The sequence below is a fragment of the Polyodon spathula genome, unplaced genomic scaffold (genome assembly GCF_017654505.1).
Source record: "Polyodon spathula isolate WHYD16114869_AA unplaced genomic scaffold, ASM1765450v1 scaffolds_3954, whole genome shotgun sequence".
Classification (NCBI taxonomy): Eukaryota; Metazoa; Chordata; class Actinopteri; order Acipenseriformes; family Polyodontidae; genus Polyodon; species Polyodon spathula.
Window position 1 is genome coordinate 1 of NW_024475411.1, and position 20,516 is coordinate 20,516.

Below are 20,516 nucleotides of genomic sequence, written 5' to 3' on the forward strand. Positions count from 1 at the left end.
TACTGGCTAATCAAGCTTGTATTAAAACATGGAATGGGTGAAACTGCTGTGCAACTGGAGTCTTACTTCCATCCCTGCTGCCATTGCGCTGCTGGGCTCTATCCGACGCCGATAAAAATGTTTTTGCATGAACTGTAGGAAGGGCAGACAGCAGTTAAGCAATGCATCACCTTCATCACCCAATGGTATAACACCCACGTGACACACTGCCCTTGCACAGTCCCCTTTGTACGGTTCTCCGGGTGAATAAAAGCATACAAAAACGACCAACAGCAGCTTTTTCATTCACATGTACAGGTTTATTGAACGCTTTCTTTTTTTTTTTCTTTTGGTCGTTTAATAAAAATAGAGAAGGTACACATTGAATTATACATTATTCCACACCAGGGACTGGCAGAACTGATGGATTTGTTTTTAAACACACTGAGTAACATTGTCACGGGTAACACAAGAGTAAGTAAATCTACCGGCAAGGCTAGACCTCTACTGCAAACAGCACGGTGTCTAATAAAAACCACTAGGATTGCATAGGTGAGCCACACAGAAACCTGCTAGAAACTCACTGTACAGAGGAGAGAAGAGGGAGGGGCAACACAGAATAGGGGAGGGAGGGAGGCAGAGGCATTGCAACTGCCTTCAAGACTTCTTGCAATCATTTGGGTCATCCCTTTACAAGAAAACCCCCATTATCCAAACCCAGATTATCCAAATGTCGAGAAGTCCTTGGCTTTTCTGCCCTGCTGTCGCGGAGGATACACCATTCAACCCTCAATCTCTGGTATCTACCCCACAGCTCAGTGCTGCAGGTTCCAGATTTAAAAAGGCAAAGAGGTTGCGTTATATCTTTCTTCAGGAGTTATCCTGGATTGGGAAAGTCATTATAAGACAACACTGCAGTTCTGATGACGGAGATTCGGCCGCATATACATTTGCACTAGTCACTTATTTACTACAGATCATTCAGCTGTAGTGTTTGAATTATTTAAGTCTACTTCCAAAGTATCACAGTGCTTCCCCGCGCATTGCTGGCACCAGAGAGCGGGTCGCTGGAGTTGGTGTGGTGCGCTCGGCAGTAACGCTTGGGACAGACGTGTAAAGTGAAGGGAGCAGAGTGGTTCTGCAGCAGCCAATTATAGTGCAGCTTTTTGAAAAAAAGGGGAGAGGCTGGAGTCCGGGTTCTTACTTCAAACTGACGGATTTAAAATCTGCGTCTGCTGGAAATGTAACGTGTGTGTCCATCACGTGGACTCCAGCCTCTTAAAACACAAAAAAATAAATCAAAACCAAAACCTATGTTTAATAAACTGCCTGTCAGACAATATACACTAACTGTACAATTAGCTGGCTGTCAGATCCCCAGTACACACAGAGTTCTCTATACTAGAATATATTGAAATAGTTGGCTCTCAGAAATACAGAAGAGAGTAAATAAGTAAGTATTTGAAAACATTGGGCACCCCAGGTAAGTGACGCCCAGACTGACTGAAGCCCTCTGAACAAGACTTGAGGACAGGACATCAGGAATAAAAACTCCCGTCATCATCCTCACCCCACCACAGAAACTGACGCACATGAACGACTATAATGCACACTGAAATTATAAAAAGATAACCGCGTCATTTCCCTGCGGACGGTCAGCGTTTCAGGACGAGAACGAGGCAGGACTGCAGAGAAACGCCGAAGATCAGGTTTATAAATTTTGAAATGATCTTCGGCAAACAGTTACGGAGCAGATCGAAATAGTACAAAGCTCTTTAGAGGAGGATTGTAGATCACAACTTTTACAATGTAACTGTCACATGTCTAACTGAGCGAGACAGCATGACTCTTTCAGGAGCCCCTTGCAAATCAAACAGCACAGCACAATGGGGCTCACCTCCTGGATACACAAGGAGATGGACAGGTCTGGGTCGTGCTGAACTGCACTGTAATCTATGGTCGTGTGCCACAATCTCACAAAGCTCCCTGAAACACCTCCAGGAAGGGACAGCAACCATGCCAGGACAGCCAGTCCTGCCTTCTCCCTTCACACCAGAACACTTTCGTGAAGTTTTATAATCCAAGTGCAGTAGAAGCATAGGCCTTCAATGATAAATCTGACCTACACACTCCCACTACTTCCAAATCAAACATGAAAAAAAAAAAAATGACTACTGCGTATCGCATGCCATTGTGTCAGGCTCAGGGACTGGCAACCTTTTTTTTTTTTTTATTTAATAAGTTAAAAAAACATCTTGGCCTTTTTATTTTGCTAGCCACAGAATCCATGAATGGCTATGGTCACTTAAACTTTACGCCGAGATCGAGAAAGACTTCCATTTCAGAGCAGTTTGACAGGCCCACGTTCTTGCTGTGCACTTAATTTGCGTATATCTGTTTAAAGAGAAGGCAAATCTAAAATTACCTGCAATGCCTCAAACTGCTCTGCAATGCCGAGTTTTTCCAACCACACCAACCAGCTACCACCTCTCAACCCAGCCCTGTTGGAGAACTTTTACTGTAATATTAGATGCATTAGTTAAACCAACAGATCAAACACAGCGATACATCGGCTCAGGGCAGTAGGGGGCGCTGTCAAGCTCTGCAATTGCAGAATCGCCCTGATCGCAGTCTTGATTAGTAATCTGTACTGTATTTGCAATGACTCTTGAAAAATAATAAAACTAAAGTTTTGGAACCACCGGGTCCATCATTAAAACACAAGCAGACACACGTCAATCTGGTTTATAATCCTTTGAGTTCGCAGTTCTCCAAGTTACCAGGCTCAACAGCACCCCCCTACAGTACAAAGCAACACATACAGCAGCTAGAAGTTCAAAGCTTAACATGTTTGTTGCCATGAAACCAGGGTTTGAAAACGAGACCAAAATGCAACAAATGTATGGGTCTGGAATTAAATGGGTTTTTAAGAGCTCCAGGTCGCCCCCTCCCCTACTTCCGAAATAATGATATTTTATACAGCAGATGAAACAAAGCATCAGTATGCAGGTCGATCATTTGGAAATTCTGTATCACTGCCCTCCCAGACACAGAGAGAGAGAGAGAGAGAGAGAGAGAGAGAGAGAGAGAGAGAGAGAGAGAGAGAGGTACAGATTTGACAAAATAAGAAACCATTGTTACACTCTAGAAGTCACAGGAAAAGAAGTCTTAAATCTATAATATAATATTTATATATATATATAAACTATATTGATGCCAACTCTTACATTCACTCTATATCATTCTATCTATATATTCACATTTATTCTTACTGTGATAGCTGAAAGTTGCTTAACACTATTTAGTCATTTATGTATTTATTTATTCATTGTTATTTAGTATTTCCGTCTGTATTCACTTTTAAAGGGAAAACAGGAGTCTGGATCGTTGATTTATACACCAAGGGTAAAGGACTGTTTCTGGGATGAAGTGCTTCCCATCCGCTTATTAAAAATAATAAAATATTAAGATGAAGGAATGTAACCAAATTACAGGACTGGGTCTATCCTGGTCCGACCCGTACAGGACAACAGAACCGACCCAGAAATTGAGACACCTTTTTTTTCCCCTTTAAAAAGGTGCCAACTGCATATGCCTTTGCACTGAGTACTGCCACCTTGTGTGCATACTGTTCCCCCTTATCAATGCTAAAGCAGAGCAGCTAATCAACACATCGCTTATTAATGTGCTGATTTCAGAAAAGAGAGAAGCTGTCCTTCCCTCACCCAAACGGAATCTCTTTCCCTGGATTGCGCAGCAAACACGTCAGAGCTGCAGACGAGGAAAACTTGCTTCCAAAAAAATGGCTTTTAACCCTCGGAGAGAGGTTAAAATCGCCAATCGACTGGTACCTAATTGTAAAGGAAAGGGGCTGCTTGTCTTGTTTTGAAAACCAACCATGAATGGATTTGATTTAATACCAGCCGATAAATACTTCTTAAAAGGCAACAGCGACTCGAGCATGACTATCCGCACACACCTTACCGTCTACAGAAACCGGTCATTACAAATCGACAGGACAAGTCTCTGTGTTTGTGACTCCGCAAAGCAGAACCTACAAGAAAACGTGGATTGAAAATGTAAGTTTGCTTCTTACAGCTGGTTGAGGGACATTCGATAGTTTTTTTTTTTTTTTTTTTTTTTTAACCCGTTAAGCACAGATTGTCGTGTTTAGACCCCCCTCCCCTCCAATGCTCACAGAAGCTGCTTTGCTTCAGAGCCTACTGCAGCACAGAGGCCGTTAACTGCTGCAAGATTACACAAGCATCTCTCCCCAACTGGATAAGTCAAAAGCAAAAACGGACAACATGAACACCAGCGTGAGTTTTGGTTTCAAGGAATTGTTTGGTTTAGAAACACAGAATGAAACAGGAGAATGATGCACTGGCTATTTGGAGAGAGAGAGAGAGAAGGAAAATGTATATGGTGGAATGGGCAGAGAGGATTGTGGGTAATGTGAGATATGGAATGTGGGTATTGTTGGAATGGTAAGGACTAGTGGGGGAATGTGGGTAATGTAGTCCCACCAGATCAGGAAACACCAAGCCTTGACAATTGTAGGGCAATGCTTTTCCATTGAGCAGCTATTGTAACTTGCTACGTTTTGACCAGTTCTTCCAATAACTACAAAACTGAAGTAGACAAATGCTTTGGAAAATGCCTTCACCGGTGAAACAAAACTTGCATCAAACTAAATGCTCTGGCCAATACATTTGCTTACTCGACTCTTACTGGCTTGTCTCAAGAGTGTCGGCTAGCCAATGGAAACAGATTATTTAAAACAGACCAAATCAGAAACCTGCGGACGATCACCTGACCACAAGCTGGGCCGAAGGGCCACTGCCCTAGAAGATTACCATAAAGGCAAAAACAGCAGGACTGACAGACAGAGAAGCCACGACAACAGAACAGGCAATTGGGAACAACACAGATTTAGGAGTAAGATATCAACAGAACTTAATGAGATTTCTACAGATTGGTCTCTAGCCCCCTCCCCGGGCTCCCCAAAGTCAGTGCAGAACTCCACTTGTGTTCAGTCAAGGCTAAATCAGGCTCACTGCAGTTAAAGGAGGGGCAGACAAGGTGCATGGATGGATCAGGTGAGTGTGAGGACCCAACAGACTCCAAGAGAGACCAGAGTTAGAAACTAGTACTGGATTTCACAACTCCCCTAAATGATACCATTGAAATGACCAGGAGTATTGAGGAATCAGCAGCTCCCATGACGAATTCAACGGCAAGCGTCTCTACAAGTAGTCTAGTGGAAACGCTTGTCGGTGAATTTATTATCCTTGGCGAGAGGGGGGCGGGGAGTGAATCACAGCGATCCTTCTTTAGCCGCTCGGATTGCCGTTGCGCTCCTGATCATTTGGCGATCGTTTCGGCCAACCTTGTCAACACACTGTCCTGGTGCTGAGACAAAGTGGCCGTGTGCAGCCATAGCCCTCTCAGTGGTGGTCAGGGGGGGGGTTGGTGGGGGGGGTGGGGGGGTGGGGGGGTGGGGGGACCTGACGGTCCTGACGTGCCGAGAGGAAGAAGAAGAAGAGCAGACTCCGCAGGGATGATGATGAGGAGGAGAGACCTTACAGGTCAATCAGCTGGTCCACAAGGAGCAGAGAGCACGCCAGGGTTGGCAGGCTGGACTCCGAGCTGCCACTGCTGGTGCGCGAATGACCACCTGCACGTGCGAGAGAGCAGCAGGGTGTGAGAACAGGGCAGAGTGTGATGGGGTGGGGGGCACGTTTTCAAAACTTGGTAAGCAGATTTAGAGAAACATCAGATCTTTTTTTTTTTTTTTTTTTTAAATCCGCTGCGAATCAGGTCGTCGAAGTGCGGAACGCTCCAGCTTTTAAAAGCATCGTTACATGAACCGATTAAGAGTTGTGCTGAAGAAGCGGTTGCTTGAATTTGTGTGGAGCGCTGTTCTCCGCAAAGTCCAAGAAAAGCAGGGATCATCACAAACCCAAGCAGCTGCTTCTCCACTTGTTTCACTTTGTATGGCAAATCAGCCCCATGGACACCAGCGACCATCACCCAATTACCAGCAACTGGTTTCTGTGGACAGCAGCAACCCAAAGAAAAATTAAAACTTGGAATTTAGGGTAGGGGTGGAACAAAAGGCTTCAGACCACCAGGAGCGGCCCGATTTCTTCTCCAATCCACCCAACAGAGGGTGGTATCGAAAGCTTGGGCGTTTTCAACTTCCATGTTGGTCCAATTAAAAGCACCTTGGTGTAAGTTCAACTGAAGAAGAATCTCAGGAAGCTCTTAAAGACCGCTTTAATAGTTTCTGGACCAGATTCTGAAATCTGCCCACAAAGCATCACCACAAGCCTTGGACTTGAGTACGGTAGCGGGCGGCACAGAATCTGGAAAACCGCGTCTCCTTTTGCTGCAAGTCTGTCTTTGGTCACTAGGTGGCGATGTATCGACTCTGTGAAAGCAGACACACGCAAGCCGAAAAAAAAAAAACACCGAAGAGAGCTTCAGGTACAAAAGGTGAGCATAGCCTTCAGCCTGGCAGAGGTAGACTGCTTTGCGGTTTCATAGGTTCGGAAACATTTACGTAAAATTACCAAGCTTTGAAAACAATCCCACAGTTAAGACAGACATGACTGGCAGAAAGAACTGAAGCAAGCGAGAGAGGGAGGGAGGGAGAGGGAGAGACCAGGCAGCAGTGTTTTGATATATAGCGAAAAACAGAAACTGATGCTAAAAAAAAAAAAAAAAAAAAAAAACAGGGCAAAAAACACAATAAATTCTTACACAAGACACTGTCAGAAGTAAACAGACACCCAGGACAGGGTGTGATTGCTGTTTTAACAAAGAAACTACCAAAACACCAGTTTCACTCGCAAGAAACTAAATCTAGAATGGGCAAGCAGGAATAAGGCTGGAGAGGAGTTGCAGAGATTCTTAAAACAGATACTATGATTCACTGAGTTGTACTCTTGCTTAACTAAACAGGCTCAAGTGTGTTTTTGGAGGGGCGGCAGTTCTGATCGGATTACTGGATACGGGTGGTTCTCTGCTTCTCTAAGGGGTACGTAAAGAATGACTGCCCAAAATAACATGCAAATATTTAAAAAAAAAAAAACACACAACTGTAAAAAAATCGACAAACAGATAGAACACAAATGCAGGTACTGTTGTAGATCGAATAAACGTTCAGAATTATTTCCCGTTTTGAAATGTATCAAGTTGCCGGATACCAGCACCATAATACTTTTGACAAAAGACAAACTGCCTCGTTTTACTATTTCAAAAAATCCCACTTTTCAAAATCTGTGTCTTACTTCTCCGTTTGATCGGACAGGCGCTTTATCAGAGCCCTTTAGCAGAGATAGTCCGGGAAATCGTGCCTAGTGGCGGCACCCCGAGAGCACTCCCACTCTGAGCTGAGACTCTCTCGGGGGGGGGGGGGGGGGGGGGGGGCGGATAAGGGGTCCTGGGCCTTACCTTGGGAGGAATTTTTAGAGATGAGCACTGGGATGGGATCAAACTCATCTTCCTTCACTTTCTCAGAGCTTTCAGGAAGAGGAGCAAACCCTGAAATCAGGTTTGTGGAGTCTGCAGCCAGAAGGGACAGATATATGAGAGAGAGAGAGAGAGAGAGAGAGAGAGAGACAGTGGGTTCCCCTTCGCTCGGCGGGGGCGACCCGGGGGGAAGGGAAGGCGGGGGGGTTAGTGCAGTGGAACAGAAAGTGGGCAGTTAAGAGGCTAGGAAACTGATCAGGTTACATAAACAAGAAAATAAAGCTTAGGTGGATACCAGAGTGCAAACTGTAACGTCCCTTCAGGGTGTATTGTCACCCCCACGGCAAGATCATCCGTTTTACTATCCTCTCGTTTAAAACAAAGTGCGCATATACAAAGTGTCCTGGCAATATTGTGAATATTGGCAACGCTTGTAGAAAATCAACAGGTTGATGGGATTATACCCAATGCAGTCTGAATGCTCTCCGGGAGACTAGGAGTTTATGAAAAAAGTCTGGAGAAGATTTTGGTGTATACCATGTGCAGGGTGACAGGCAAGCAGAGACAGACATCTTCAGAGCTCCACACCTTGAAAAAATGACAAACTGCCTTGTCTTTTTCTGATAAATATTTTCAATTGTTTTTTATTTTTTAAATAGCAGTTTAACAGTGCCTACCCACTAAAAGGCGGATCTTGATCGCTGGTAAAGAACAGATCCATCAATCTGACACACTGGTACATCACTTTTTTGGACTTTATTTTACTATTTCAGGTTGAAGCATAATCTTTAAAAACACCACTCTGGACGGGAGTAGAAATTGGGCTCTAAAACTGCATTAAAACACAATAAACAGAACTCTTAATAACAGAGAGAGAGAGAGAGAGGAGAGAGACAGAGACAGACAGACAGAGAGAGAATGAGAATATCTTACCAGACTGCAGCGAAGCAGAGAGAGACACAGATGCAAATTCATCCAGGCCGAGGCCAAGGCCAGAGCTGGTGCCTGGGGCTTGGGAAGGGACAGGGGCAGGGGTGCTAGAGCCAGGGACAGTGGAGGGAGCAACTGGGGGGTGAGGGAGCAGAGAGCAGCCCAGCAGAGAGTCCTCCCGTCCTCCCCAGTCAGAGTGGTCTGGGGAAGGTTTTGGGGGGGGCGGGGGGGTGGGGGGGGGGGGGGGGGGGGGGTTGTCCAGGAGAAAAGTTTTTTCAAGGCTTCCCCCCCCAAAAGGAGAAGGGGGTGAAATAAAATTTAAACCCAAGCAGAACTTGAAGCTTGGAGGAAGTCTGCAGCAATGGAGGCTCCTCACCCCTTTATTCACCCACAAATCGAACCCTCTGCTCAAGGGCTGCCGATTATCTCCCAGCCAATGAAACAGCTTTCAAAGGACAGCAATGTTGTTGGTCTCGATCGCTCACACACAGAACAAATGAGGGCCACGCTCTTCAAAATGGGCTTTGTTGTAAGACTCGAAGGAGTATCTCATACGCAAAAGGAATGCATTTTAATTCTCACTGAGTTTTAATAGCATTGCAGCGCTGGAATTCTGTATCCGCTATTACGACATCCAGCCTGAAGGGGGGCGCTATGTACAGGGCAAAACAATTCACAGTAATACCAATCACAACATAAACACGCTCATATTCAAAACAAGCGGGTTCAGATAGTGTCAGATGAACACAGCGAATGAAAGTGCTGAGGTTTTAAAACACACGCCACCCCCCCCCCCCCCGGAAAGTCAAACACAGAAACACAGTTACTGAAATCTTACATACACAACATTTACAGTTTGCAAGAGAAATACTCCCCCTGCCCTATCGCAATATCTACTCCCCAATACTCTCGCGATTCCCTCACCACATTCCTTCACAGCAGCCAGACAGAATATTATCCAGACAACTCTGAGGTATCAATTTCACTTCCTCATGATACTCCATTCCCCATCCCTGAGATTTTTCTTGAAAAACACTGCCGGGAAAACAGGACCTAGTGAACCTCCCCCCCCACCGATAGCTACCCCGGGACACACCTGTGAGGGGGGAGGACAGCGAGTCAGTCTGGGAGAGGAGCCTCTGAGCCTGGGGAGCTTCCAGACCAGGAATCAGAGAGTCCACAACGGCATCCACTTTACCTGCAAGAGAGGGAGCCAAGGATAAAGCAGAAGAATTGAGGAGTGGGCTTGACTGAAGTCTTCACAATCTTAAACAGGAGCTGACAAACCCTAGCATGATCACAGAAACCAGGACCAGAGGACGCCATAGGAAACGGATACAGACTTGGGACAGGGCAGGAGACACTGCTTGACACAGGGAGTGGGTCACCTAGCCCTGTAGTTGATGTTGAATCATTGGAGTCCTTGAAGACCAGACCTGACTAACGTTAGGAGTGATGTGAATCACAGCTGCTGCTTATCCTGGACAGATACAGGGCAACAGGTCGATAACATCAAACCCCCAAGTCAAGCTGACAAAGGTTTCTGATGAAGCCACTGGATCAGTGATTGGCCATTTCTCATCTCATGAAAAAGCAAGTGCTTCCCGGCAATAGACAAAGCAGCAACTAGAACTTATTTGCAGGCATCGTCGTTGCTGAAAACTGTATATGCAGTATACTTATTTGAGGGGAGTTCTGTAACCCAGGACTGGGTGCAGGGCTAGAGTTTCTAACTGTGTGTGCATGCATTGTGCTCAAATCGTGCAAGAACCATTAACAGAGTCTCTGCTCTCAATACTTCTCTTACTGCACAATTCAGGCAGAAACATCACGAGGAAACACTATCTGGATCATTCGATCTGAGCATGCAGCAGTGCAGCCAACTACACTATCCCTTAACCTCTGTGAACACTAGGGGCTGGTTTCACGAATCCTGGACTACTGCAGGTGATTTGATGTAAAGCACGGTCAGGCAGAGACAGACAGACAGACAGGTTACCGTTGTAGGAGCCCTCTGTGGAGCTGCCGAAGGGGTCAGCCAGAGGCAAAAGCTCAGGGAGCAGCAAGGGAGGCTCGGGGGATTTGAGTCCCTCAATCAGCTTTTCTGAGAGGTCAGCGAGAGAGAGAGAAAGAAAGACAGCAGAAAAAAAAAGGTAAAATAAAGAAGGACAAAGCCAAGCCAGCAGCAGTTAGTAACTTCACAAAGCCTTGCTTTCATGTTAAATCCAGAATCGAAACAGTGCAACTTATTTAAAAAGGAAGATTGTTTTCCCTAACTCATGAAAGTAAGGCATTAGAAGTGGCAGTGCGGTTTTTTTTTTTTTTTTTTTTCTTTTCAATCAGCCGGTGGCACTAAGTGCAACTGTTCCATGCACACAGCAGGTTAACAGGAGCACAAAGGCTTCAGCAGGGCTTTGCACAGCTCAACCGTCACTGAACAAGCACACTGGGAGCTCTTCGCATCAGTGCTCCCTTCTCCCTCCTGTGGGATTAGACTCTGCGCGCAAAATCTACATAAAAGAAACACAGCCTCAGTGAATCGACTGCTTGTTGCAAGATTCACAGAGATACTAAATGAGAGCAGCGCTACTGACATCAAAGTACATGCTTCTTAATACTGGAGATCAAAAAATGTCCTTATTAGTGCTAACCAATTACTGGATTATTTGTCTGGATATTCTAAGAAATTGAACGTTCTTACCACGTTTCTTGAAAATCGGAGCAGCTCTCTGTTAGAGATTAGTGTGGTATACGGTGCCTTCATATATCACAGTATCCAGGGAAACGCATACATGCCAAAAGACTGAACATTGGCATCGCTGTTAGTAATCAAGGCTAGAGCCCTTTACAGCAGTCCATGCGTGTCAGTGGGGACAGTGAGCTATTCTGTCCTGATACTTACAGTCCACAGGGGGCACTGGGGCGGTAGGGCACAGGGAGGGTGGGGTGGGGCTGGGAGGGGGGGGGGCAATCTTTCAGAGGAGGAACACAACAGCACAGCGACTTCTCTGCCCCAGCCCCGTCGCCGTTGGAGAAGTCAGGTCCTCCCTGTGTCTTGAACAAAACCCAACGGAATTGCCGCTCTAAATTCTAGCTTTGTCAATCAAACTTTTTAATGGATTCTCCTGTTCGCTGTCGTTAAACCTGCCGAAAAAATCTGCTCGTTTCTCATTGCAATTTCAGCATGTGCTGGAAAAAAACCCGCACACACGCCGTTTCCTAAAACCCTCAACCAACTTCATTCCAATGGTGGGGGTGTGGGGTGCTGCGTGCTGGTTTTGGTCTGTACTGGGGCTGTGGTTGTGGGCGGCTGAAGTGAAGAGAGGGGGGGGGATCGGTGAAGGCGTTTCTATCCGTTTTCTACAGCTCCGATTATCTTACAGGGGTCACGTGATAACAGTAGTTTCTGCAGATGTAAATTGTCGCGATTACTTTAGGTGCTGTAGGGCTTGAGATTAACGAAGCAAGGCTTCGTATTACTGACGGAAAATGAATTCAGCAGACGGAAGCTGTCTTTAGGAAATTCTGTCTGTGTAGCAAAAAACAAACAGCTACATTAAGAATGTAGAGTAGAGGGTTTATGAAAGAACCGCGCTGCTGTTTGAACACTGCTAGGACATTGATAACCAGCTGGCAACAAGCAAAGCTTCTAGCCGACAGCTTGTTGAAGGCATATAAAAGACACCAAGACATGCTCCAAGTCCTCTCTGTGTTCTTGAAGATAACTCTTGAATATTGGAATCAAACAAAGGAACCATGTTAAATTCTTAAGTGCTGTCTGGACATGAATCAATCTTAACAATAAACCAAAGCACTCTCACACTCTTCCTCCCCCCCCCCATTGCATTACCTGGAGTGTTAGAGAGCAGGACTCCCCCCAGTACTAAAGCATTGCATTACCTGGAGTGTCAGAGAGCAGGATCCCCCAGTACTAAAGCATTGCATTACCTGGAGTGTCAGAGAGTGGGAGAGGGTTGAAGGGGTCTGGAACACACAGCAGGGAAGGGGGAGGGCTGGAATCCAAACCAAGAATATCAGCAGATCGCTCCCCTTAGCAGACAGAGAGAGAAGACAGACAGACCCACAGACAGACAGAAAGAAGCAAAATGACTTAAAAAATAACCTTATAAAAAAAACCACAACATAAACTTTAATAAAAAATTGTTTTTATATATATAGTTAAAAAAATGTTTAAAAACTCAAAATGCCACACAAAAAAAAAAAAACCACTCAAAGATCTGAAAAACTATAAAACAAGTTAACGCAAATACTCATAGCTGAACAAACTCGTTTGAACATGCCGCGGTGGCAGAAATTTACCCTGTTCTACTCATTCAAGCATCGCTTCGTGAGTTATCATGAAAGGGAACAGTGCAACCTCATTGTAGCTGCTTTATTTATATCAGGGCTTACCAATTAACATGTAGCAAAATGTAACAATGTGTCTAGGACCACCAACTCCCCCCGGAGTTTTGTGGTGTTCGAGACACATTGTTTACATACGGCTACTGTTAATTTGTATGCCCCGGATAGTAAAACAACCCACAAACCTCACAGACCAACTACAAAATCTGCGTGAAGTCTAGCAGTGTTTCCCTTTGCATGCATACCTCAACCACAAAAAGAATTCCTATTTAAAGACGGTGTCGCACGTAAAGGTTTTGCCCAAAACAAGTCATAAACTCATAACAAAACTGCATTGAACGTAACGTAATCATTTTGTTTGTTTGTTTTTGTTAAATATATGATATACACATTTTTATATCACATAAAAAAAATTTCTTAAAACAAAAAGAAGTTTTGCTTCTTTCTGTGTGTCTGTGGGTCTGTCTGTCTTCTCTCTCTGTCTGCTAAGGGGAGCGATCTGCTGATATTCTTGGTTTGGATTCCAGCCCTCCCCCTTCCCTGCTGTGTGTTCCAGACCCCTTCAACCCTCTCCCACTCTCTGACACTCCAGGTAATGCAATGCTTTAGTACTGGGGGGTCCTGCTCTCTGACACTCCAGGTAATGCAATGCTTTAGTACTGGGGGGAGTCCTGCTCTCTGACACTCCAGGTAATGCAATGGGGGGGGGGAGGAAGAGTGTGAGAGTGCTTTGGTTTATTGTTAAGATTGATTCATGTCCAGACAGCACTTAAGAATTTAACATGGTTCCTTTGTTTGATTCCAATATTCAAGAGTTATCTTCAAGAACACAGAGAGGACTTGGAGCATGTCTTGGTGTCTTTTATATGCCTTCAACAAGCTGTCGGCTAGAAGCTTTGCTTGTGGTTCCGACTCTGGTTGCAACTGTGTGTGTCTAGGCGCTGTTGTTGCAGAGCGCGGCACGGGCGGTTGCTTTCATAAACCCTCGGACTCACATCGTAATGTAGCTGGGGTGTTTTTTGTGTCGTAACCGCAACGTGTAAGTGGGTCTAAAGACAGCTTCCGTCTGCTGAATTCATTTTCCGTCAGTAATACGAAGCCTTGCTTCGTTAATCTCAAGCCCTACAGCACCTAAAGTAATCGCGACAATTTACATCTGCAGAAACTACTGTTATCACGTGACCCCTGTAAGATAATCGGAGCTGTAGAAAACGGATAGAAACGCCTTCACCGATTTCACTTCGGAACAGCCGTACAGACCAAAACCAGCAGGTCACAATGAATGAAGTTGGTGAGGGTTAGGAAACGCGTGTTTTCGGGCTCAAGCACCTGCTGAAATGCAATGAGAAACAAGCAGATTTTTCTGCAGATTTAACGACAGGAACAGGAGAATCCATTAAAAAGTTACTGATTGACAAAGCTAGACATTTTAGGGCTGCAATTCCGTTGGAATCTATTGTGACCTGCGACCTTTTCTCCCCCAGTGACGGGGTCGAGCAGAAGCCTGGTGTCTGGTGTCGACCAGGGCCCTCTTGAAACGGGGGGGGGAGTCAGTGGTGTGGCCCCTCCCTGTGCCCTACCGCCCCAGTGCCCCCTGTGGACTGTAAGTATCAGGACAGAATAGCTCACTGTCCCCACTGACACGCATGGACTGCTGTAAAGGGCTCTAGCCTTGATTACTAACAGCGATGCCAATGTTCAGTCTTTTGGCATGTATGCGTTTCCCTGGATACTGTGATATATGAAGGCACCGTATACCACACTAATCTCTAACAGAGAGCTGCTCCGATTTTCAAGAAACGTGGTAAGAACGTTCAATTTCTTAGAATATCCAGACAAATAATCCAGTAATTGGTTAGCACTAATAAGGACATTTTTTGATCTCCAGTATTAAGAAGCATGTACTTTGATGTCAGTAGCGCTGCTCTCATTTAGTATCTCTGTGAATCTTGCAACAAGCAGTCGATTCACTGAGGCTGTGTTTCTTTTATGTAGATTTTGCGCGCAGAGTCTAATCCCACAGGAGGGAGAAGGGAGCACTGATGCGAAGAGCTCCCAGTGTGCTTGTTCAGTGACGGTTGAGCTGTGCAAAGCCCTGCTGAAGCCTTTGTGCTCCTGTTAACCTGCTGTGTGCATGGAACAGTTGCACTTTAGTGCCACCTGCTGGATTGAAAAAAAACCGCACTGCCACTTCTAATGCCTTACTTTCATGAGTTAGGGAAAACAATCTTCCTTTTTAAATAAGTTGCACTGTTTCGATTCTGGATTTAACATGAAAGCAAGGCTTTGTGAAGTTACTAACTGCTGCTGGCTTGGCTTTGTCCTTCTTTATTTTACCTTTTTTTTTCTGCTGTCTTTCTTTCTCTCTCTCTCGCTGACCTCTCAGAAAAGCTGATTGAGGGACTCAAATCCCCCGAGCCTCCCTTGCTGCTCCCTGAGCTTTTGCCTCTGGCTGACCCCTTCGGCAGCTCCACAGAGGGCTCCTACAACGGTAACCTGTCTGTCTGTCTGTCTCTGCCTGACCGTGCTTTACATCAAATCACCTGCAGTAGTCCAGGATTCGTGAAACCAGCCCCTAGTGTTCACAGAGGTTAAGGGATAGTGTAGCTGGCTGCACTGCTGCATGCTCAAATCGAATGATCCAGATAGTGTTTCCTCGTGATGTTTCTGCCTGAATTGTGCAGTAAGAGAAGTATTGAGAGCAGAGACTCCGTTAATGGTTCTTGCACGATTTGAGCACAATGCATGCACACACAGTTAGAAACTCTAGCCCTGCACCCAGTCCTGGGTTACAGAACTCCCCTCAAATAAGTATACTGCATATACAGTTTTCAGCAACGACGATGCCTGCAAATAAGTTCTAGTTGCTGCTTTGTCTATTGCCGGGAAGCACTTGCTTTTTCATGAGATGAGAAATGGCCAATCACTGATCCAGTGGCTTCATCAGAAACCTTTGTCAGCTTGACTTGGGGGTTTGATGTTATCGACCTGTTGCACTGTATCTGTCCAGGATAAGCAGCAGCTGTGATTCACATCACTCCTAACGTTAGTCAGGTCTGGTCTTCAAGGACTCCAATGATTCAACATCAACTACAGGGCTAGGTGACCCACTCCCTGTGTCAAATAGTGTCTCCTGCCTGGTCCCAAGTCTGTCTCTGTTTCCTACGGCGTCCTCTGGTCCTGGTTTCTGTGATCATGCTAGGGTTTGTCAGCTCCTGTTTAAGATTGTGAAGACTTCAGTCAAGCCCACTCCTCAATTCTTCTGCTTTATCCTTGGCTCCCTCTCTTGCAGGTAAAGTGGATGCCGTTGTGGACTCTCTGATTCCTGGTCTGGAAGCTCCCCAGGCTCAGAGGCTCCTCTCCCAGACTGACTCGCTGTCCTCCCCCCTCACAGGTGTGTCCCGGGGTAGCTATCGGTGGGGGGGGAGGTTCACTAGGTCCTGTTTTCCCGGCAGTGTTTTTCAAGAAAAATCTCAGGGATGGGGAATGGAGTATCATGAGGAAGTGAAATTGATACCTCAGAGTTGTCTGGATAATATTCTGTCTGGCTGCTGTGAAGGAATGTGGTGAGGGAATCGCGAGAGTATTGGGGAGTAGATATTGCGATAGGGCAGGGGGAGTATTTCTCTTGCAAACTGTAAATGTTGTGTATGTAAGATTTCAGTAACTGTGTTTCTGTGTTTGACTTTGCGTGTGTTTAAAACCTCAGCACTTTCATTCGCTGTGTTCATCTGACACTATCTGAACCCGCTTGTTTTGAATATGAGCGTGTTTATGTTGTGATTGGTATTACTGTGAATTGTTTTGCCCTGTACATAGCGCCCCCCTTCAGGCTGGATGTCGTAATAGCGGATACAGAATTCCAGCGCTGCAATGCTATTAAAACTCAGTGAGAATTAAAATGCATTCCTTTTGCGTATGAGATACTCCTTCGAGTCTTACAACAAAGCCCATTTTGAAGAGCGTGGCCCTCATTTGTTCTGTGTGTGAGCGATCGAGACCAACAACATTGCTGTCCTTTGAAAGCTGTTTCATTGGCTGGGAGATAATCGGCAGCCCTTGAGCAGAGGGTTCGATTTGTGGGTGAATAAAGGGGTGAGGAGCCTCCATTGCTGCAGACTTCCTCCAAGCTTCAAGTTCTGCTTGGGTTTAATTTTATTTTGAGGGGGGAAGAGGGAAAATCTTTTCGCCGTGACTACTCCCCCCCCCCCCCCCCCCCCCCCCCGGCCACCCCCACCCCAAGGGGTCTGTGAGACTGACTGGGGAGGACTCTCTGCTGGGCTGCTCTCTGCTCCCTCACCCCCCAGTTGCTCCCTCCACTGTCCCTGGCTCTAGCACCCCTGCCCCTGTCCCTTCCCAAGCCCCAGGCACCAGCTCTGGCCTTGGCCTCGGCCTGGATGAATTTGCATCTGTGTCTCTCTCTGCTTCGCTGCAGTCTGGTAAAGATATTCTTCATTCTCTCCTCTGTCTGTCTGTCTCTCTCTCTCCTACTCTCTCTCTCCTCCTCTGTTAGTAAGAAGTTCTGTTTATTGTGTTTTTAATGCAGTTTTAGATCCCAATTTCTACTCCCGTCCAGAGTGGTGTTTTTAAAGATTATGCTTCAACCTGAAATAGTAAAATAAAGTCCAAAAAAGTGATGTACCAGTGTGTCAGATTGATGGATCTGTTCTTTACCAGCGATCAAGATCCGCCTTTTAGTGGGTAGGCACTGTTAAACTGCTATTTAAAAAATAAAAAACAATTGAAAATATTTATCAGAAAAAGACAAGGCAGTTTGTCATTTTTTCAAGGTGTGGAGCTCTGAAGATGTCTGTCTCTGCTTGCCTGTCACCCTGCACATGGTATACACCAAAATCTTCTCCAGACTTTTTTCATAAACTCCTAGTCTCCCGGAGAGCATTCAGACTGCATTGGGTATAATCCCATCAACCTGTTGATTTTCTACAAGCGTTGCCAATATTCACAATATTGCCAGGACACTTTGTATATGCGCACTTTGTTTTAAACGAGAGGATAGTAAAACGGATGATCTTGCCGTGGGGGTGACAATACACCCTGAAGGGACGTTACAGTTTGCACTCTGGTATCCACCTAAGCTTTATTTTCTTGTTTATGTAACCTGATCAGTTTCCTAGCCTCTTAACTGCCCACTTTCTGTTCCACTGCACTAACCGGGGCGGAAGGGACACGAACACACCCTCTCTCTCTCTCCAGCTTATCTCCTCTCTCTCTCACTCTCTTCATATATCTGTCCCTTCTGTCTGCAGACTCCACAAACCTGACTTCAGGGTTTGCTCCTCTTCCGAAAGCGCTGAAAAGGAAGGACAGATGAGTTTTGATCCCATCCCAGTGCTCATCCTAAACAATTCCTCCCAAGTAAGGCCCAGGACCACCCGTATCCCCAACCACCCCCCCCCCCCCCCCCCCGAGAGAGAGTGGAGTGCAGCTCTCGGCAGCCGTGCCCCACGTCGGTGATCCTCTGCTAAAGGGCTCTGATAAAGCGCCTGTCCGATCAAACGGAGAAGTAAGACACAGATTTTGAAAAGTGGGATTTTTTGAAATAGTAAAACGAGGCAGTTTGTCTTTTGTCAAAAGTATTATGGTGCTGGTATCCGGCAACTTGATACATTTCAAAACGGGAAATAATTCTGAACGTTTATTCGATCTACAACAGTACCTGCATTTGTGTTCTATCTGTTTGTCGATTTTTTTACAGTTGTGTGTTTTTTTTTTTTTAAATATTTGCATGTTATTTTGGGCAGTCATTCTTTACGTACCCCTTAGAGAAGCAGAGAACCACCCGTATCCAGTAATCCGATCAGAACTGCCGCCCCTCCAAAAACACACTTGAGCCTGTTTAGTTAAGCAAGAGTACAACTCAGTGAATCATAGTATCTGTTTTAAGAATCTCTGCAACTCCTCTCCAGCCTTATTCCTGCTTGCCCATTCTAGATTTAGTTTCTTGCGAGTGAAACTGGTGTTTTGGTAGTTTCTTTGTTAAAACAGCAATCACACCCTGTCCTGGGTGTCTGTTTACTTCTGACAGTGTCTCTGTGTAAGAATTAATCATTTTGCCTGTTTTTTTTTTTTTTTTTTTTAGCATCAGTTTCTGTTTTTCGCTATATATCAAAACTGCTGCCTGGTCTCTCCCTCTCCCTCCCTCCCTCTCTCGCTTGCTTCAGTTCTTTCTGCCAGTCATGTCTGTCTTAACTGTGGGATTGTTTTCAAAGCTTGGTAATTTTACGTAAATGTTTCCGAACCTATGAAACCGCAAAGCAGTCTACCTCTGCCAGGCTGAAGGCTATGCTCACCTTTTGTACCTGAAGCTCTCTTCAGTGATTTTTTTTTTTTCGGCTTGCGTGTGTCTGCTTTCACAGAGTCGATACATCGCCACCTATTGACCAAAGACAGACTTGCAGCAAAAGGAGACGCGGTTTTCCAGATTCTGTGCCGCCCGCTACCGTACTCAAGTCCAAGGCTTGTGGTGATGCTTTGTGGGCAGATTTCAGAATCTGGTCCAGAAACTATTAAAGCGGTCTTTTAAGAGCTTCCTGAGATTCTTCTTCAGTTGAACTTACACCAAGGTGCTTTTAATTGGACCAACATGGAAGTTGAAAACGCCCAAGCTTTCGATACCACCCTCTGTTGGGTGGATTGGAGAAGAAATCGGGCCGCTCCTGGTGGTCTGAAGCCTTTTGTTCCACCCCTACCCTAAATTCCAAGTTTTAATTTTTCTTTGGGTTGCTGCTGTCCACAGAAACCAGTTGCTGGTAATTGGGTGATGGTCGCTGGTGTCCATGGGGCTGATTTGCCATACAAAGTGAAACAAGTGGAGAAGCAGCTGCTTGGGTTTGTGATGATCCCTGCTTTTCATGGACTTTGCGGAGAACAGCGCTCCACACAAATTCAAGCAACCGCTTCTTCAGCACAACTCTTAATCGGTTCATGTAACGATGCTTTTAAAAGCTGGAGCGTTCCGCACTTCGACGACCTGATTCGCAGCGGATTTAAAAAAAAAAAAAAAAAAAAAGATCTGATGTTTCTCTAAATCTGCTTACCAAGTTTTGAAAACGTGCCCCCCACCCCATCACACTCTGCCCTGTTCTCACACCCTGCTGCTCTCTCGCACGTGCAGGTGGTCATTCGCGCACCAGCAGTGGCAGCTCGGAGTCCAGCCTGCCAACCCTGGCGTGCTCTCTGCTCCTTGTGGACCAGCTGATTGACCTGTAAGGTCTCTCCTCCTCATCATCATCCCTGCGGAGTCTGCTCTTCTTCTTCCTCTTCGAGAAGAAGAAGAAGACGTCCGTGCAGTCCTGCCCACTCCCCCCCCCCCCACCCCCCCCCACACCCCCCCTGACTGACTCTCCGCATGGCCTGCACACAGATCCCTTTGTCTCAGCACCAGGAACGGTTGACTGGTTTGCTGAAATGATCAGGAGCGCAACGGCAATCCGAGCGGCTAAAGAAGGATCGCTGTGATTCACTCCCCGCCCCCCTCTCGCCAAGGATAATAAATTCACCGACAAGCGTTTCCACTAGACTACTTGTAGAGACGCTTGCCGTTGAATTCGTCATGGGAGCTGCTGATTCCTCAATACTCCTGGTCATTTCAATGGTATCATTTAGGGGAGTTGTGAAATCCAGTACTAGTTTCTAACTCTGGTCTCTCTTGGAGTCTGTTGGGTCCTCACACTCACCTGATCCATCCATGCACCTTGTCTGCCCCTCCTTTAACTGCAGTGAGCCTGATTTAGCCTTGACTGAAC

The 20,516-nt window shown here is 45.8% G+C and overlaps 1 long non-coding RNA gene across 1 annotated transcript; it reads left to right on the forward strand.

Annotated features, from left to right (window-relative positions):
• The first annotated feature begins 13,214 nt into the window (after positions 1-13,214).
• On the forward strand, positions 13,215-20,028 carry LOC121312469. Its single transcript, XR_005949841.1, has 4 exons — positions 13,215-13,342; positions 15,137-15,241; positions 16,043-16,144; positions 19,886-20,028. It is a non-coding gene; the product is annotated as an uncharacterized LOC121312469 (long non-coding RNA).
• The last annotated feature ends 488 nt before the right edge of the window (positions 20,029-20,516 follow it).